This window comes from Mytilus galloprovincialis, chromosome 10 (genome assembly GCF_965363235.1).
Source record: "Mytilus galloprovincialis chromosome 10, xbMytGall1.hap1.1, whole genome shotgun sequence".
In the NCBI taxonomy this organism is placed as follows: domain Eukaryota; kingdom Metazoa; phylum Mollusca; class Bivalvia; order Mytilida; family Mytilidae; genus Mytilus; species Mytilus galloprovincialis.
In genome coordinates, this window is record NC_134847.1 from 76,782,555 (window position 1) to 76,802,715 (window position 20,161).

General features: G+C 30.5%; 3 long non-coding RNA genes across 5 annotated transcripts in view; 1 reads left to right on the top strand and 2 right to left on the bottom strand.

Annotated features, from left to right (window-relative positions):
• LOC143048426 (uncharacterized) overlaps window positions 1-20,161 on the bottom strand; it is a 314,127-nt gene that overhangs the window by 82,830 nt on the left and 211,136 nt on the right. The gene's annotated exons all lie outside the window — the stretch shown is intronic.
• LOC143048425 (uncharacterized) lies at window positions 3,174-5,214 on the top strand. Its single transcript, XR_012969821.1, has 2 exons — window positions 3,174-3,618; window positions 4,670-5,214. It is a non-coding gene; the product is annotated as an uncharacterized LOC143048425 (long non-coding RNA).
• On the bottom strand, window positions 9,433-12,262 carry LOC143049354 (uncharacterized). Its single transcript, XR_012970192.1, has 4 exons — window positions 11,651-12,262; window positions 11,092-11,158; window positions 10,710-10,781; window positions 9,433-9,744 (listed from the first exon to the last, which is right to left on the bottom strand). It is a non-coding gene; the product is annotated as an uncharacterized LOC143049354 (long non-coding RNA).

Consider the following 20,161-nt stretch of genomic DNA (forward strand, 5'->3'; position numbering starts at 1 on the left):
TTTTGATAGAAATGCTGCTTTTGGTCAATTCTTTAAAATATTTAAAGCAATACGCATTACTTTATAGTGGACGAGTTTTCCATAGTCTCTTCGTGATAATATTTCTCCAGTAGTTATCGGAATAAAATACTGGTATCAAAGCTACACTTCAACGGTCAACTTGATGACCTGGTTGCCCGGTACCATAAGATATGTCTATGAATTTGTACTTTGTATTGATTATTAAGGATTAGGGTTTTTTGAAATTTCACTAATGGTAGAAATTGGGAAATCTTATTGTTCATCATATGAACACTTTGCGTGTCCGATTCTTAGTATCTAATACTCTTATACATATCCAAACCTTTCAAATTTTCTAATTTGAGCATTAATTTTAAAGGTTAACCCAGAGTAGGTTTTCGGACGTGTGTTTTTGTACAAATTAACATAATGTTTTTTTTTTACGTTTTTGTTTATATATTTATTATTTACAGGATTTTCCGCATTACAATACCAAAACATGTCGCACAAAATACGAAAAAATCATATTCAAGTAATCATCTGACATCATTTAGAAAAATAAAACATTTTTCTGATATAACTTTTCTCTTTATTACAGGAATCGTAAATGGTTTCAAAACAATTGCTTAAAACCTTACCTGAAAAATTGAAACAAAACTTATTCCCCAGTAAACACACGACGTACTCCCGACGTCGGTTAATGGTCGTCTGAACGTCATGTCGTGAGTTTACGTCGTACCAACGTTGTGGGAACGTAAAAATCCAACGTTGGATGCAGACGTACAGATGACGTTATAAAATTACGTCGGATTCACGTAAATTTAGTACCTTGTCAGGACGTAACATTTTATTACGTTGTGACAACGTGCTTATAACTGTCATAATCCGACGTAACATCGACATTATAAGAACGTAGTGAATACATTGTAAAAATCTGGTTTTATTGGACGAATTTTTGGGGTATGTCATAATGAGTATTCCTGGATACATCGATCATTCACCTTCACTAGAATATATTTACGATTTTTTCGATTTAAAAAAAAAATCCCCTTTTTTCCCGTAGACATAATTTGCACCAAGATGTCAAAGAAAATATTACAAATCCAATTTTAATGTTCTAATATATGTATTTTATATGAATATTTATTGTCTAATATATATCATTAAAATTTTGTCATCATTTATCACTTGGATTTTTACGATTTGATTAGTGTGACGTTCAGCAGTACTCGGGGTTTTACCGCTGCATACTATGAAAAGTCTGAGCATGCGCACTTTTGCCGCTTGATTTTTGAAAACAGTGAGAAATTTGCAGTGGAAATTTAGCTTGATCCAGAACCCAGAACAAAGAAAAAGGTTAAATAATGATTGCACATTTCACCAAATAGGTTCTCCATGATAAAAACAAGTTTGATTGATGAAAATAAAACAGCTGTTACCGTGTTGGGCGCCTCTTTTAAGTCTGTTATACGTGACCGTGTTGAAATATGATACTTTTTCTTATACTGTCAATATATTGCACTGATACAAGGTATTTTAGCCATAATGTGTGTTATTTGAATCCATTTATCAAATTGCTTGACTAACTTGTGTTGTTTCTGAAGATATATGCAATTAATAATAAGTAATAACTGTAGAAAGTAAAAAAAAGGGGGAGGGGTGCATAGCCTCAAGTACTTGTTTTCTATCTGTGACAAGAGCTACTATCCCTATATATTAAGGTTACAAGTGTCTTTTGCTCTGTTATGTTTTGATAATCATTGAAGCATAAAAGTCTTATCCATGTTATCAATATCAGAAAATGTGAAGCTAAACATCTCGAATCCGGGTTCGTTCGCGCCCATTCACGTTCGCACCCACTCATGTTCGCCCCCTTTCACTTTCGCACCCTACATGTTCGCACTCAAAGTCCGTTCGCACCCTACATGTTCGCGCCAGTTTTAATTGGTTTTGTGTTTAATAACTTTGTTATCAAGTTTTGGCAAGTAGTATTCTTATAAGTATAATTGTTTTCATTGTCTCAAAATAAAGTGAGACAGCATTTTTTTTGTGTTGAATAAATCTTAATCATGTTTTGGATAGTGTATTGTTAAAAAAAATAATATTCCTTTCTAAATAAAGTGGGATTCTGTCAACGTTTTATTTTGTGTTGAATAACTCTTAATCATGTTTTGGTTAGTGTATTGCTATAACTTTGTTTCATTGACTTGTTTCAAAATGAAGTGAGATTCTGACTACGTTTTTTTTTTTTTTGGTGTATTGAATAAATTTTATCATGTTTTGGTTATAATAGTGTATTGCTATATTTTATTGTTTCATTGTTTCAGATCAAAGGGACCAAGCTGTTAAAAACAATTATCTTTTGTGTTTTTCATTTAAAATCTTCAATCTTTTACTCATACCAAGCTATAAATACATTCAGTATTTACACGGAAGCAATTAAAACAACAATCATGTTTTTCCAATTATTAAACTGGAATTTGAATTAAAATTGGGCGCGAACGTGTAGAGTGCGAACGGACCTTGGGTGCGAACATGCGAGGTGCGAACGTGTAGGGTGCGAAAGTATATTGGGCGCAAACGGACCTGATACCAAACATCTCAGCACTTTAGATATCTGGGTCCATTACAAACTCCGCACATTTCAAACTTGGCATATTACCAACTCAGCCTATTAATGATAATACTGCATATATCACTGGGGGTTGTCGCTAACATGCATGAAATATTTGCCACTGGATGTTGAGCAACAAACGATCAATCATTGTATCACTGTGTCTGACATGGAAATAGACAATTGTGCCAATAAAGATGTAAAATATAGGCGTCACAGAAAAAAATTAAGATAGCCATCAAAGTTGTCGTAATGGGACTAGGTCGTTGTAGGAAGGCGTCCCAGAAAAAAATAAAAAACAGCCTTCCAAGTCTTGAAAGTGTCATAATGATTTAGACTAGGATCTACAATGTAGCCTTGAAAGTTGGGTAAAATTTTCTTGTTTTCAGGGTAAAACCAGTTTACAGGTGTTAAAAAAGAGTACATAGGGACATCTTTTTTTCTGTACAATTTATAGTATGAAATCTACATATTTATCAATGACGAGCTACAAATGTACATGTACAATCACTAAATATGTGATCAGAAACAATGTAATCAATCATAAAACATATGCATTTTGGAATGCATTTAAATTTGTCACTTTGTTCTCCTAAAGATTTGTTGGACTAACATGCATACATTTTTTTTAATATAAATAAGGCGGTGAATTTTCTCGTTTGAATTGTTTCACATTGTCATTTCGGGGCCTTTCATAGCTGGCTATGCGGTATGGGCTTTGCTCATTGTTGAAGGCCGTACGGTTACCTATAAATGTTAATTTCTGTGTCATTTTGGTCTCTTGTAAAGAGATGTCTCATTGGCAATCATACCACATCTTCTTTTTTTATATGAAACAGACAGAAGAATATAAAAGATAATTGAATGTATTTTTAATTTTTTTTCCAGAGTCTTGTACATAAATCCACAGATCCAATGTGTCTGAGGTTGAGGAAATCATTGCAGTAACCATGTTACAGTTAAGCATGCACCAGCTCAAAAATTTGGACCAAGATTTTAAAAAGGTAAACATCAGTTGATCAGCTCTTTTTATGTCCTCCTTAACTGAGTCATATAGTTTAACTCTTGTACTGTACGTACGTACATGTACATTGAACTCAAAATTGGATTCTGTTATCTAAAGTTTGCCTAAACCACATGTTATGCAACCAATACACAACACTTATTATCATAAAACGCAGAGTTTGAATTTGGAGAGCATCTGTTTTACTGTTCTCTAGATATGTCCTTTAAATTAAGTTTGATAAGATCATTTGTGACTCATGGACACATTCTTCTTATATTAATTTTATCTATCAAATTATAATTTGTTGATTTTATAGATTGCGTTCATTTGCATATGCTATGAGGTCTTTGCGTTCATTGGCATATGCTATGAGGTCTTGTTGTATCGATGTACATTCTAAATTTATTAAGGTAGAATCCTTTGCATATCTTAAATTAATTGAAAAATGACAATATTGTGAAACCAAACTTCCTTTATTAATTATTTCGACTCATTATTATTTGTAAAATAACCACTGGTTGCTCCAGAAAATATTATGTCCCCTCTCCCCCAGTAAAAGCTCTTCTCTTAAATTTTATTTGGGGGTGGTTGTGTATGAAATACCAAAATGCAAAGGGAGTGTTGTTCTTATTAATTTTTAATTCTGTCGGTGCTGGGATTTTTTTTTTAAAAAGGGCTTAGGGCTGTCCCTTAGGGGCGGACATAGTATTTTCTGGAACAGACATAATTTTATTAACACATGTTCAATTTAACAACAAATTTATTTTTTAAATAAGAGCAAAGGTTAATCATAAGTTATGAATAATTATATACTGTTGAAATTGTGTAAAATTTCTAACATACATCATCAAAATGTGTATAATTGGCAAAGATACAAACATCTCAGTAACAACACAAAATAATTATGAATCTGCAGTTTATTATAGGACCAGCAATAGAAAAAATATTGATTATGTTTAAACACAGGATAATTTTTAAGAACTGCTGTAATTCATAAGTTGGGATCAATTTATTTTTTTGTATTTTATAATTTATGATTTTTTTTTCAGAGATCTGAAACCAACACAATACCAGCTGGGTCAATATTCCTAATGCGCCTCCAAATGAGGAACTAATGCGCCATCAAATGAGGAACACAAAAGTTGTGTGTAAACAAAAATTGTCTCTGTAGTGATATTGAACATGTTTCATTTTGAACAAGTGACTGAGCTTTACCATTTGTGTTGATCTGGAAAGTAGAGGATCATATAGTATAAATATGTAAAACTATGGAGTTTTTTAATGTATTCAAAGTATTAAATTTTCAAAGAAATTGTTGTGTGAAAAAAAATCTCACTTCGTGTTCCGAAAATTTAACCACATATATGTGAAAATGTCTTAGCTTGAAACAAGCCATCCTACATATCCAGTGTACTATATTGACTGAGCTAGAGTAGAAAACATTACCAATACCAACTACATGATGCAGAAACAATTGCGCAAATTGCCCAGCTGATTATAGGGCAGAAAACAAACATTTGGAATGACATGTACAATGTATACAACCAACACAAGACTAAAATTTGGAATAAAAATTAAAAATTCAGAAACAAACTATTATTTTTTTTATTGGTTCATGTAGCTACATGTACATTGTAAGAAAAAAGAAGACTTAACTTTTGGATGGGTCTATCATTTTGGTCTCTTGTGGACAGTTGTCTCATTGGCAATCATACCACATCTTCTTTTTTATATTATCTCTAGTTGGTCAATGGAAAAAAAGCAATAGTTAGTTGAATTGAATTTCAGGTATTTTCTTCATTTGGGATATTTTTAGAAGTGTGTATGAATTGTGTAGAATATATATATTTATAAATTAGACAGTCAGATTTTGGGCCAATTTTCCTAGCTTGTAATCGTGTAGTGAATCCAGCTGAATGAATTTTCAGTAAATATAAAGGTAAATGTTGTAGTTTGTTGTAGTTCTGAATAATTCATTAAAAATGGTTTTCCGTCGTCAAAGTGAAACCTACATTCTAGAATTTCCGCCATCATAGTGAAATCTATATTCTAGGCCACTGAAACACTAAACATTCAGAATTTGAAGCATGTACCAAGATGTCATGTTGAAGGCTGTACATGTACCTATAATTGCTAACATCATCAATATTTGATTTTAGGATAGAGGGTTGTCTTATTGCCCATCATACACAATCTCCTTTTTTTGAAAAGTATTATGTGTTAAAAGAAAGAAAAGTTGCATTTGTTAAATGGAAATGTGTAATTCTTGTATTTCAGTATTGCAAAAGTTAAAAACTTAAGACTTTATAAACCTTAAACAACTATTTTTGGGAAAACTAGATATTTATACATTTCACACTGAAACCTGCCAAAAAAAGATTAAAAAAACAAACTTTTTGACAATTTCATATACAGCTGGCAGTTTGGAAATAGAGTACATATCTGTCCATCTTTCCCACAAAGAAAAATTTACAACTTAAAACGGGTCAAGAGAAAAAATAAAGACCCTGTTTACATACTTCTTCAATGGAATTGCATTGATTCTATCAATTAGAAGAGGACAAGGGACATTTATAGTTGTGCTGTGACGTTGTTACAACGTTTTATGATGGTAATAAATTACGTCACAAATTACGCTGTGCCAACGTTGTGTGGATGGTTGTCAGCACGTGCCTTGGAGTTCACAAAATGACGTTGTACCAACGTAATTTTACTACGTTGTCACAACGATAGTATTACGTTGTCACAACGTAATTTCAACGTTGGATTGTTTACTGGGTCAGTATCTTCCTTTTGGTGTGAAATTTAAAAAATGATATCCTTGATTAAAAAAATTCAGAAACAAGTTTATAAAAGAAGACAGAACACCCAGGCAATTAGACATTTTGTAGGTATCAATTTAACAAGTAAGCTGATTTTGCTCCACAATTGTGTAACTAAAAGTGAAAAAAGATATTTAAGTAAACTACGTTTACTTGTATAGCTAATAGAAAGCGGCTTGTTTTTATTTAGTTTTTACCTTTATTTGGTTTTTTGGACCGTCATAATTAAAAAAAAAGAAAAAAAAAAACCTTTTATTTTCTTCAGTGTTTGTAAAGGTACACTCAGATATCTTTACTGTTAGAACACTACTAAGCTTCATATCCGTTGAAAGGTCAGACCAAAACGACTATGCTTCAATATTTCAAGAATGTTTTATTTATGTCAGAGAGTTTTATTTTGGATAAGCAGTTAATTTACTGCATTCGTCATTTTATAACAAAATAACTGATCGTCAAGTCGAGTTGCGTGTAATCATTTTACGCAAAAAAAGTCCATTGCTGTTTTTTGATATAGTACGTAGAAAACGAATAACTTTATAAATCATTTTTCAGTTAATTGAGTAATTATCTAGATATTAAACACTCATTGTTAAACACGTAAAATTAAGTTCACCTTTATCTAGTAAAATATTATGTCAAAATTAAATCTTTTCTTCAGGTATATTACAGTTAAAACATTTTACGTCTAACCTATTCTAACATGGATCCCATTTAAGACTTCGATACTAACTATCATGAATGGAACCCCATACAGATGTTCATCTCTCCCAGGTTCTGTATCGGCACAAGACAGTAGACTGTAATTGAGTCGATGTCATTGATCTCTAAATATTTGTTTAAACCAGGCCTGTAAAGTTATAAACGTGATATTATCATTGTTGAAGACCACACGATCAATGGTTAACATTCTCGTCCCTGTGTTTTTTGGTCAATAGATTTATAGTCACCATATCTCCATATTATCTTGAATGGCCGACCGTGTAATTCTGCATAATATTGAACAATATTTCGACTCGATTAAGAAATCTTAGATTTATATTTGAATAATAAAAAAAATGCAGATAATTAATTATTGAAAATCAATTCAAGATTTAAAAATGGTAATGACTTCCTAATAAAGATTTCAGAGTAGGATGGGAATAGATTTAAACGTATGTATAATCTTGAATAGGTTGATACCCAGTTGATAACATTTGTTGAATACTTCCATAGCTTCATGAACACGTTATCATTGGGTCGACGTTCAACGCATTCAGCTTAATTCGTATAAGGTTGTAGTAACTTCTTATTTACAATCACAGTAAAGGGACATTTCTAGTCCTGTTTATCTTGAACGTTAGTTATTGAGTTCCTCTTACTAAATTACCAATATCTTGCTTAACCTAGCTCCAATTTTCGCTCTTTATGTACATTCTATATATTTGTAATTCATTGTATACTTGATAGATTAGTTAGAATTGTACCTCTATCATTTTTTTTCATATTCAGATGCAGTTAAAAATGTTGAATTGCGTGCACAATTTCAATTAAATTTGTACAACTGCCCAATAACATATACTTTATTGTACCTGTACGGCAGATACAGTCTTACTTAATCTGATAAAACCAACAGATATGTAGTCTAAATAACACTGAACGTGTTATCCACTTCAATATTTATATGATTATGTAACAAGTCAAGATATTAGTGTTGTTATTTAATCGACATTTAAATACGTTATTTTAAAAAGAAGTAAAGAACAATGCAACGTAATTTAAAAAATGTTACATGCTTAGTATTCATCACAATGATACCTTTAAAAAGTCTTATCAAAATTGGGGTTTCTTGTTCTGACTTTCTATTACTGGTTTAAGGTGGATCCCTACAGATATAGCAAATTTTTTTTCACCATTGAATTTTTCTTAAAATTTGCATACATATACTATGCAATGGCCTCTATGAAAATTTGAGTTAAAAATAGTATGTCACCAGACTCGTTTCCATGGTAACGGTCACCAAAGTTGGTACATCACGTGTATGCATAAATACATACCTGATGTAGAAACTCTGGATTTTTTTAAGCCTTTGAAAGTATTTTGAAAGGTTTGTTCTTCATTTATTACAAAATTATTATTTAAAATGTAAAAAAAAACACAAATAATGGCAGTTTTATTCATTTTCATTGATTTCGGCTCTAATTTCATCAACACTGCTCCACAAAAAAAAACACAGATTTGTTAAAAATTTCTATTTTTCTTAAATTTCCAAAAAAATGGTCCAATGAATATTTTTTTAAATTTGACATAAGATGGTCATAACAATGAGCTTTAAAAAGAAATCAAAAAAAATATGGGTCACCAGACTATTTTTTGCCCGAAAAACGTTTTTGTGACCCCTAACGAAACCATGATCAACAGCAGTTTTTTGTATATCTTTCATCATCGGTGATCAAAGTGTGACATATGTTGTCATATCCTTTGTTAAACTAACACAGAACAATACAGTTTCACAAGGCAATCAAATGAGAACAATTTTTTGGTTTCTATGAACAACGGTTACCATGGCAACAGGACATGAAGTTGGAAAATTCAAGTTTTTGCATTGTTCTGATGTGCAAGATTAACAACCTAACAGACAATGGCAGATCAAATACCATGATTTCAGAGCAACAACACATGGCTTCTATGTAAATGTAAACAAATACTATGATACATTGTAATGCAGCTTATATTAGCATTACTATGGTCTTAAATGAGCAAAATAAATTACTCAGAAGTTAGCGAAAATCACCAAATATAATTTTTTTTTAAATTATCGATTCATAGGTAACAGTCATACAAGTAAATGGATTAAAAAGACTTTGTCACCTTTTCCTCAGTTAATGATTTAAGTTTGATGAAGCATAATGATAATACATTTTATATTTCAGTTGTCATAGTAACATAACCAAAAAATGATGAAATAATAACTTTTCAAAGGTTTTTCAACTTTCTTTATTTTGAATGCCTCAATAATCAAGCAAACATATAACTGTTATATTTACAAATATGTAAATAGTTTACTCCTCTGATTCAGTCAAGTACTTATTGATAGTCATAGCAGTATTAGAGTTCACTTTGTTCTCAGTCAAAATTGTCAATCCTTCCATATTGAATAGTACATGTTGCTCCCAGTCAGATATATCATATTACTATTAGTGGCAATTCTTTTCTTTTAAAATCTTTGTTTTCTGGTTATCTGTTTGCCTCTCTAATTTTTTATTCCTACTTTCCCAAATTTTCTGCGTAAATTTTCCAGGGAAACATTCTATTGCTGCATTTATCTGAAAGTTTAATTTATTTATTTGTAATGAAAAGGTGTAATATATACTAATGAACTACTAAATCTATATAATATTTCAGTGAGTGCAAAATTAATCCAATCATGCATTACAACATCAATTTAAAAAGATTATATTATACCTGACTAACAAAGGTACTCATTAAGAGTTTTATAATATGATATATGGCCAGGTTTTTGAAGTGATTGCAATAATTAGGTCAGCTGATGGGTATGCATTTTATATTGCTTTTGCATATGATGGCCATCCATTTTAGTGGTTTTTGTTTTGTGTACAATGGCAATTTGGAATGCAATAATTGACAATATAAATGACATAGGGAGCATTATAGGGTCCAATGCAAATTCAAGGTATACATGTATATTTAATAGGTGTCACCTTTACCATATACCTTAAATCAATACAGTTGAACTGTTCTTTTTGGTAAAAATTTACATATACAGCATGTGACCAAGTTTGAAATAAACATAAGTTATCTACATCACATAGTTATCTTCACTGTCAGAATTGTGGCACATAAGAACCAGTGGCAGTCTTGATAATATACTTTGTATTTAAACTATAAAATAAAGTACAAATCAATAGAGTAAAATGTGGATCACTGTGACCTTCTTTTGCCTGGAAGCTGAGTAACTGAGACTCTGAGAGTGTATATATAAGTTTGCATGATCTGACACTTTTTAGTTGCTGAGATATACATTTGTTGTATATGAAATTAGATGTTTAATGTAACCAAAGTCAGTGAAGTGGAAAATGTAGGTCAGTGACATCTGTGTACAAGTTTACATGATCATACATTTTATAGTTGAGTCTACTAAATATATTGTCCAAAAAGAAATGTTATAAATGCCTGCAAAACACCATTATCAGATTAAAAAGTCTCAAAAGAAACCTAAGTTTTCAAAGGTATTAACTACATGTAATTATCCTAAAATGTATGTATTTACCATTGACAGTCATCCTTCATTTTTCTACAAAACTGCTGCTAATAACCTGCTGTTAAATGATAACCATGAGACCTACAATTGATAACAAATATAACAAAAATTAAATAAGTAAATTAATATGATATAGGATTCATAAAAAGTGAGAGTTTTATATTACTTGTTATCAATGTTGGTTGTTGAATATCAAAATAGTGAAAATAATGATAAAAAAAGCCATATTCCATATAATAACAAGAGCATTAATGCTAAGTATGCATCCTCTCACCATAGAAGACTGTTGCTTTCACATGGGTGTTTAGAATCTACAATGTCCACGTTCACCTTGACATTTGGGAATATCTTTTCTATTAATAAAGTTAAAGTCTAAATTCTTTAAATTTACCTGTATTACTCTCATAGTTTCAACCAGTACCAAACATTTGCAATTCTGCAACAAAACTAGCTTCAACCTAATGAAAAAAAGTGATAACAAATATATATAAATGAAAGTGCATGCAGTGTTCAAATACTATAGCTAAAACATATTTAATACATTTAAAATTAACTGGAAACTTAGGCTGTTAACAATGAAATTTGTAATAATAATATGTATAAAAGCTTTCAAAACCAAATAGGTTTCATTAAATTTGTTGAGAAATTATACATTAATATAGATTTCATTTAATAAATACAAATGTAACTAATTCTAGTTCAATATTTTTGCTGAAACAAATTCTGTCATGTTCTATACATGAAAGTCTTCAAGTATATATAACAATGCTTTACCACAAAATTGATTTGAAATATTGAACCTCAACTTGAAATTATTACCAAGATCTGTTAATTCATTTTTATGACTGCTTAAGTGCAAATATGAATATAATTATGGTCCTCGTTATACTTTATATAACTACTTAGGAAAATTATCATAAAAATACTTATATGACTAAAGGTTTAATTACCTTCTAATTATTCATTAAATTAACCATGTTTAAAACTGTTTCTTCTTTTGACTTTATTTACATGATTCTTTTGCAACTGCAAATATTTTCTTTCCAGTTTAATTCTCCTTTTCTTTAAGTATGGCTGATGAATTCACAGAAAGTACATTCAATCCATTAAGGAAATTATTGAAATGTGTGGCACAAATTCCTGCATGTATCATTCCTGAAAAATATGATATGAAATGTCAGTTTGCACATGTATTGGTTAATTAGATAAACTATAAACTATTTAGACTTGAGTTCATAATTTCATTTGGAATATACAACTGATTTTTTCAATTTATATTTATTTAATATGATTGTGAATTCATGTTTACCTTTATTCTTATAGATCACAGACTCACATTTATTTCTAATAATGTGGAATGAGAATGGGTGCCCCCTTCTTAATTTTCTTTTTTGCCTTCATGCATTATCCTGCATTCTACACATCATTCTAGGTGTTTTTAAATGACTAAATATGTAAGGTATCAGACCACTTGGTCTCTGATCACATGCAAAAGATGACTTAATATGAAAATTCTGATTATAAAATAAAGAAAACTAATATTTTGAGTTTGTAAAACATTATTTTTGTGACTAAATGAATCATTGTGACTGCAATTGTTTACTTTTTCAATTCTAATTTTATGTATGGTTATATAATTGCTACCAAATAAGTATTTACAAAATAATCCTCTCCTTTTGGATGCAAAACTAAAAAGCCCCTTATGTATAGATGTATTTGTGTTCATTGTAAAAATGATAAATAACTTTCAGGGGCAAAATTCCAGAAAAATTACTAAGTCCAGCTTCATAAAAAATTTGGGCAGCACTTCCCCTCAAAATAAAGCTTTTTACCCTCAAACCACATAAACCCCAGACCATAATAGAGGGGAATTAAAGAAAGAAAAAGAGAGGTGTGGGGCAGGTTCATTTATTCAAGACATGAAACCATACACCTTCTCCAACCAGTAAAATGTGTAAAGAGAATATATAATAAAGAGAAAATTGAACTCTCTTACCATGTGCAGCTTTTGAATTGATAAAAAATTCACCAGTCCCATTTTCCCCTTCGTTCCTACACTGTCACACATGATATGCAGGTTACATGCACTGCATACAACGATATGGTATGGACAAAATGCTCCACGGCCTCCACCTCCTGGTACAAGCCTTGAAGGTCGTATTTCCGTTCACAGACAGTATCCGCAGGGGACAGTTTTACATCTTAACGAACATATTCTGCGCTAGGTGATCAACCAGAGCTAGCCGTCGACCTTCTTTCCAGGTTTCGTCAAACAAAACATCACTGTTTGTGATCGGACGCCGAATTTCTCCAACTTCCAAAAACTTTATGATATTATAAGTTGAGAATCATTTAAGACTGTGTGAACTTTCAGGCTGAAGCTATTCATATTCTTTATTTTTAAAGAACGCATGCATTTATCCTTTGTGATAAACCTTCCTTTCTTCTGAGCGATGAGCTGTAACTTGGAAGTTGTTTACACACGTCGTCAACAGACGACATCGGAACTGTTACCGTGACCTAGATATACAGGCGATATATCCTAAATTTTTAAACGGGAACCAGTTTTACATCAGTAAAATGTTGTTATCTCCCTTAGTGTCGGAAGTCACCTTAATTAGAGCAACCTAAATACACGTCTTGTATACTAAATCATATTCCAAGCATCCTTGATTGTAAGCCTATATAATGTAAGCTAGAATTCATGTCATATTTTTTCTGAACCATTAATGCTATTAAACATTATAGTATCTTCAAATGCCTCAATCAAAATCAATAAATCTGATAAGTTTACATTTTACATGACATTGATAAATTAAAACTACGAGCTGATATGCATGCGAAAGGCAGAATATCATTAATACAATGACAGAAACACAGATTAAATTAATGCAAGTATGATGCTACGTTGAATAAAGTCCAAGATAAAATGTCTGGTAATGATGTGTTCCTATATCTCCTGAAAGGCATCGTTACATTGAAACTGAAACAAATTCATATAAAGCTGAGGTTTTGCACGTCATTTAAGCGAGTCGGACAAAAACTGTCATTTTCAAGAAAGCTTTCAGTCTAGAAAGAAAAAGTAAATAAACAGGACTGTGAGGCTTTAACATTTTTGGTAAATTAAACAGGTGTCCGAAATTGCAGTATTTGCAAAATGTAGAACAGCTCATGTTTGGGACAGCTATTCCATGTATATATTTGTTACAATATTTACTTAATAATTATTACGTGACTTGCGAGGGAGGTTCTAGGGAAACGCGTCTTGTTAAAATTCACATGTCTTAACTCGTGAATAGTCGTCTAATGTGAAAAAGTAAATAAACAGTTATTGTTCTGTAAAGATACGTTTCTCATTTGTAGTAAATCCTTCAATTCTCAACAGTATCGTAAACATCTATTATAAACATGAAGAAGACCTTAATTGAAAAGAATTTGACTATATATATACAATACAGTTATCTATCAGCCACATTAACCGCTATTACGTCGTCATGTACTGTTCTGCACGTACATGTCGAGTTCAAATTGATTAGAATAGTTTGACTTTTAAAAAAAATACTATTAATTCATCAACCACTCTATCTACATGCACTGTTTAATTACGTACATGTCAAGTTCATATTAATTGAAATAGTTTGATATTTAGTATACAATGTTGATATTTCATCAACTATTTCGTCTTCATGTACAGTTCTTTGAATACATGTTCAATTCAAATTGGTGTAAAAGTTTGCATTAAATCTTATCCCCCATGTGAATGCACAAAACGGCAAAAGTCGTATACCGCTATTCGAAAGACATAAATCGATTGAGAGAAAACAAATCGGGATTACAAACTAAAACCGCGAAAATCAACGAAACATCAGAAAAATTAAAGTGCAACAAAAACAAACGACAATGCAACCCACACTGAAACAAACTATAAAATAATAACTGCCATTTTTCTGACTTGGAAAAGTTGGATCGAAAAATGTTAAATTATTGTTTTCAATATTTCAATGATACTGTACACTATATCAATGCAAGAACAATATGTACAATTTTGTTATCTGAATTGATCGTTATCGTTACTTTTGAACTTGAAATTTGAACACAATGTCTTTTAAAATCTATGAAACACAAATTTAAATTTAGAAATTATATTTGCATTTTACAACAACAAAAAGAGAAAAAAAAAATAAAATTTTAAAAGAAATTGTAAGAAAATAGGTTTAATAATATGATTTGAGAAAAATAAAATAAAAATGCAAAATTTCACTATCAGTCCTATTTATTAAAAAAAAGAATTCTCTCCCCTTAATTGACCGATTGTGTACTGCGATTGTACAATCCAAGATGGCGGTATGTCATGAATCAACCTTAAAACGTTCCAAAGATAGCAAAGACATTAGTACAAGCACGATTTAAACAAAATTATGTTAGTTGTACGGTGATATCATATATGATGACCAGTTCGTGACATGGTTTTTGTTATCGACATAGTAAATGTTTATATTTTTATATACCAGGTTTACATTTTATCAAAAATTTGCCTAACAGTTAAAACATACACGACTACTCAAGATTTCCTCAAGAAATAGAACTTTTCTAAAGTATGATCAGAAAGTTGATCTTATTGACGGTAGAACTTTCATTGATTTAAAAATAAAAGAATTTACAACATTTCTTCAAGATTATCCAATACTTAAACAGAAATCATAAAATTTAATATAGTATTCGTCTTCAAATTACTATGAGAGACATTTGTGTGGGACACAAAACAAAATAGATATTTTTTTTAGAAACATAACCTATTCTTTAGGAATTATAATCCTATGGTTGTCGAAATGATTTGAAAATGAAGAATATAGTATAATTCGCTTTCCTCCTTTAATCAAAGAAATAAAAAAAATATAAATGGCGGGGTGTCATAATTAAAAGTGTTCCTTAAAGTTCATTTCCATCAGAAATTACCTGATAAATGATAGAGTCATGTTGCTAATAATTACCAGACATTATTTGTCAAGAAAATATAAACTGCAGCTACCATCGCAATTATAACACAGCATCATCTATCAAAATTTGATTTACTTAATTTGTGAATCTGTTCAATATAATTTAAACTGTTGGCACTTCAGTCTCGACTTTATCCTGAAGCTTGATATGACAGAATTCCACTGGGTTTATTCTACATTTAAACAAAGAGGCACTTGAAGAAATAAAAACAGGATATATAAATTAGACAATCTGAAAAACATCTTGAGTTAGTTGTACTTTAAAATAAATGTTGTCTTGCGCGGGCATTGTTTAAACTATCAGTATGCCACTTCCTCAATGAATTCAAATCTCTGTCTTAGTTTGTTAAATGATTAACTTCAATTTTACGAAATTAAAAAATTTAAAACAGAGCAAGGTTCAAAATATCAATGAACGAGAATAATATCAAACAATTCTACTATAAAGCCTATCTAAATTATCCATTTTTTTTTAAATCCTATAAATCATTTTCAGTACAAAAAAAAATAAATTTTGAAAGCTAAAGTTAACTTCAGATCAAAAAGGATTTAAACTTTGAAAACAGTCTTGTGTTTGTAAACAATCAAAACATAAGTTCAAAGGCAAAATGAGATACAAAAATGAAGATATTTCATGACTATAAATTTCAAAAAGTATTGTGCCAAATGTAGCGTATGCAGTCTATGCCCGGGAGTAGAAAAACCCTTGTGTTACGATATTTTTGAAACAGAACTCTAATCTCCTAGAAAATGGACGTATCAATTGTGTGCACTGTAAACGTCAATTGGCTGAATTCCTGTCTAGTGATACGTTTAATGTGTTGTTACGAAATTTTTTACTTAATATTTTATCAGTAGTACATATAGAACGGTCATCAAAATTCAAAGCATTCATACGGGCATGGGCAAATATCACAATTTGCGATATTTGAACACTGTATATCAGAACCATAGCTTACAATAGGGATCCAAAACCGACTCTTTTATGATAAATTGTTTCGAATAAATTCTGCTGTAAAACTAGAATGTCTAAATCTACGAATCGACCAATATTGCTGTTAATATATTGTCATTTTTTTAGTTTTTTAAGACAAAAAAAAAAAAAAACAAAAAATACAAAAAAACAAAACCCAAAAACTTGGCAAGTGATATAACACATATACAATGTCACTTCAATAGGTAACGGCGAAGACAACAATCCCGAAGGAAAAATCTAAAGATCTTTTAAAAACGAAATCGATACATCTATCTGATTTGTTTATCAATGAACAGTTAAAATACCTATTAATGATGATGAAAGCATACATGTACCTTATAGACAACATACCGATAAAAGGAGTGAAACTGGGTAAAATATCTGATTCCAATACCAATTAAAATGATCTAATATAAAATGTATTTAGTGCAAACAACATTTCCTGTAGTTCTCCGTCGGGGAGACGTATAAATTGAAATAAACCGGTCAGAAAAATACGCATATCAATTTGCATTATTATGTTTGTTTAAATAGTGTAATTAATGAAAAAATATTTCAAACCTCCAAGATCTCGATTTTATTGAAGCTTGTTCATGAATCGAAAGGTGAATTCATATAAGCTTATGTTTATGACAAAATAAAAAAGTAAAAACAATGCCTTAAAATTAAATATCATTAATAATATTCCGTTACTTTTTTCATTTCTTACTGTACTGCTTAACAAATAAACTCATCATAGATCCTATAATTAACATATAGTATTGCGCCTGATGCGTGTATCGTCTATAAAAAAAAATTATCAGTGACGCTCGAATCCAAGAAGGATTTACTACAAATGACAAACGTATATTCACAGAACAATAACTGTTTAGTTACCTTTTCACATTAGACGACTATTCACGAGTTAAGACATGTGAATTTCAACAAGACGCGTTTCCCTAGAACCTCACTCGCAAGTCACGAAATAATTATTAAGTAAATATTGTAACAAATATATACATGGAATAGCTATCCCCCCAAATAAAAACTCATACAGTACAGTCCACTTTAAATTTATCCAGTATGACACTTTTGAAACAAGTTAATAAAAACAAGTAGTATGATTAACACCAAAAAAAAGCAAAATCGATGACAGATATGGACCAACAACAATGACTGTTTAACAGTCTCCTCACTTGGAACAGCAACTCAAAGAATGCGGATGAAAGATGTGTGACTGCTCAACAACTTCATAGCCTCGTAAAACAAAGCAAATAACAGTGTCCGGATTAATGTGTCAATCAATTGACATCCAACGTATTAACTGAAAAGGCGATCATAACCAGTCTGCAAAAACTACGTAACCTTTGGCAATTCCAAAATAGCAGTAAATAGTGTTAATTACATAAAATATAGACGGATATGTAATAAGTTGTGCCATAAACTTTTGATGATTGAAAATAATCCCATCAATTACAAGTATAGGAAGGATATTCTGCCATGTGGTTTCATTCAAGAACCATGAGCAAAAAAAGTTTACTCGTGTTTGTTATACTTATACGTAAGTTTAAAATTATTTCCCTCGGTTTCTGTTTGCGATTTGGTAACCTACTGTATTTATGTACTTAATCATGTTACTAGATTTGCACTTTACGAAATTGGAATCAAAAACAAATATCAATATTGTATAAACACAATAGTTAAGACGATTTAGTATGATATTGCCTGGCATTTGAATTTGCTTTTGTAGTGCTCAGGTTTGTGGAAATAGCCTCATACATATGACAGACTTTAACATTGACACCGTAAATGAATTGTTTACTTTGTGTATCTGTGTGTAAACAATTGAGCATGTATCCTTTTTTATTAATTTTAAGTGCTGATTTGTATTCTTTAAATACTAAGATTTGCCTAAGTAGTTTTACCTGAAAATCTTTCTGAATTATAAGTAATCAATGCTTTTCAACGTCGTAATTTATAAAGCCTCTACTAGTTTTTTATTCGAGTGTAAATTTATAGAAGAAATTCCGTATTACGTACACAATTGTAATACTGTTGTCAATAATGAGTTATCATTATTAATTAATATCATTGACTAGAAATACAGACATCATGCTGTTAGGAGAATCACTCAAATAAATGTAGGCCTGGTATAAGCAAATCAAGTACAGAAAAGCTATAACTGATAATCCTTAAATATCAATGCAGTGTTATAAAGGTTACTGCGTTTTTGTTAAACAAAGCAGACACCTTTGAAAACAAAATTGGTTTAAAGCTAGACCATATCAATCAATTTTAATAGAAAATTCAACTATTATAGATCAGACTGTTATTAGCTTTCTCAGTTAGCTATAAATGTTAACACACCATGTTCATATACTCGTAATAAGGTTGATTGCAAGACAGGAGGTTTTCTTTTTGTTGATTAAAAGTTTTCATTTACACAATTATAATATGTACAAAAATCACAAAAAGATATAATACTTCTAAAAAGCACACGTTCATCAAGAAACATTTTTATCCCGAAAGATCCCAATTGCTGTCACAAGGATCAATTTGCAGTCAATAATAATACATGCATATTGAGGTGTAAGTGATAAAATCACTCTTCATGTCTGACAGCTGATTTCTTGTTTTAGCTAAACGTTATCAGGTAAGAAGGTATCAAGTGATTACACATATATTTCCCTTTGGAGCATCATTCTTAGGGAAAAAGTTCATGACAGAATAATCAGTATCATACGTTGTTTTTGTTATAGAATTCAATACTGAAACCGGAGTAAGTTGCCTAGATCTGCAGGTTTCCCGCTGTTAGTTATCATTCTTTTGTTGGTTACATTTGGTTATGACTTGATTTGTCATCGTGTACAGACATCACATGTTTATTTAAGGGTTTAAAGAGGTCGGAGATAATTCAAAATATGATGTAATTGGAATTCAATTGAACAGAACATTAACCGTAATTGAACCTTATTATGTAAGGCTTTCTATCTAGTTCATGTTCTTTTATCGTTTGCCATTTAGAAATATCAGTTTTAATCGCATTGCTCATTTTTTGAAAAATATAAAAAAATATGTGTTCATGCATGTTTTTAATTTATAACGTAAAAAACGTAACTTCATAATTTTATAATCAACATCAAGCACTTATAATATTAGATACCGATTCATTACATTAACACTATGAATTTTAACTAAACTTGTGATACAAATGTAATCACTAGTTTTAATTAAAATGTATATTGAATAGATTCTAAAAAGATAAATCAATTAAAAATTGATAAGTAATTGAGTGCTCAATTCTTAAGAATTGAACCTGAAACGAACCGTTAATCTTCTCTAAATATAAATAATATGTATCGCATTTGTCCTTCTACGAGGGCTTGTGATAAAATATTGTTATCAAGTAAATATATAGAAGTTCTTTGAGGTATAAAATCAACAATGTATTTTTATTTAATCATTCGAATAGCAGTTTTTTTGGCTGGCAGGTTACACTTTCAAGTTGC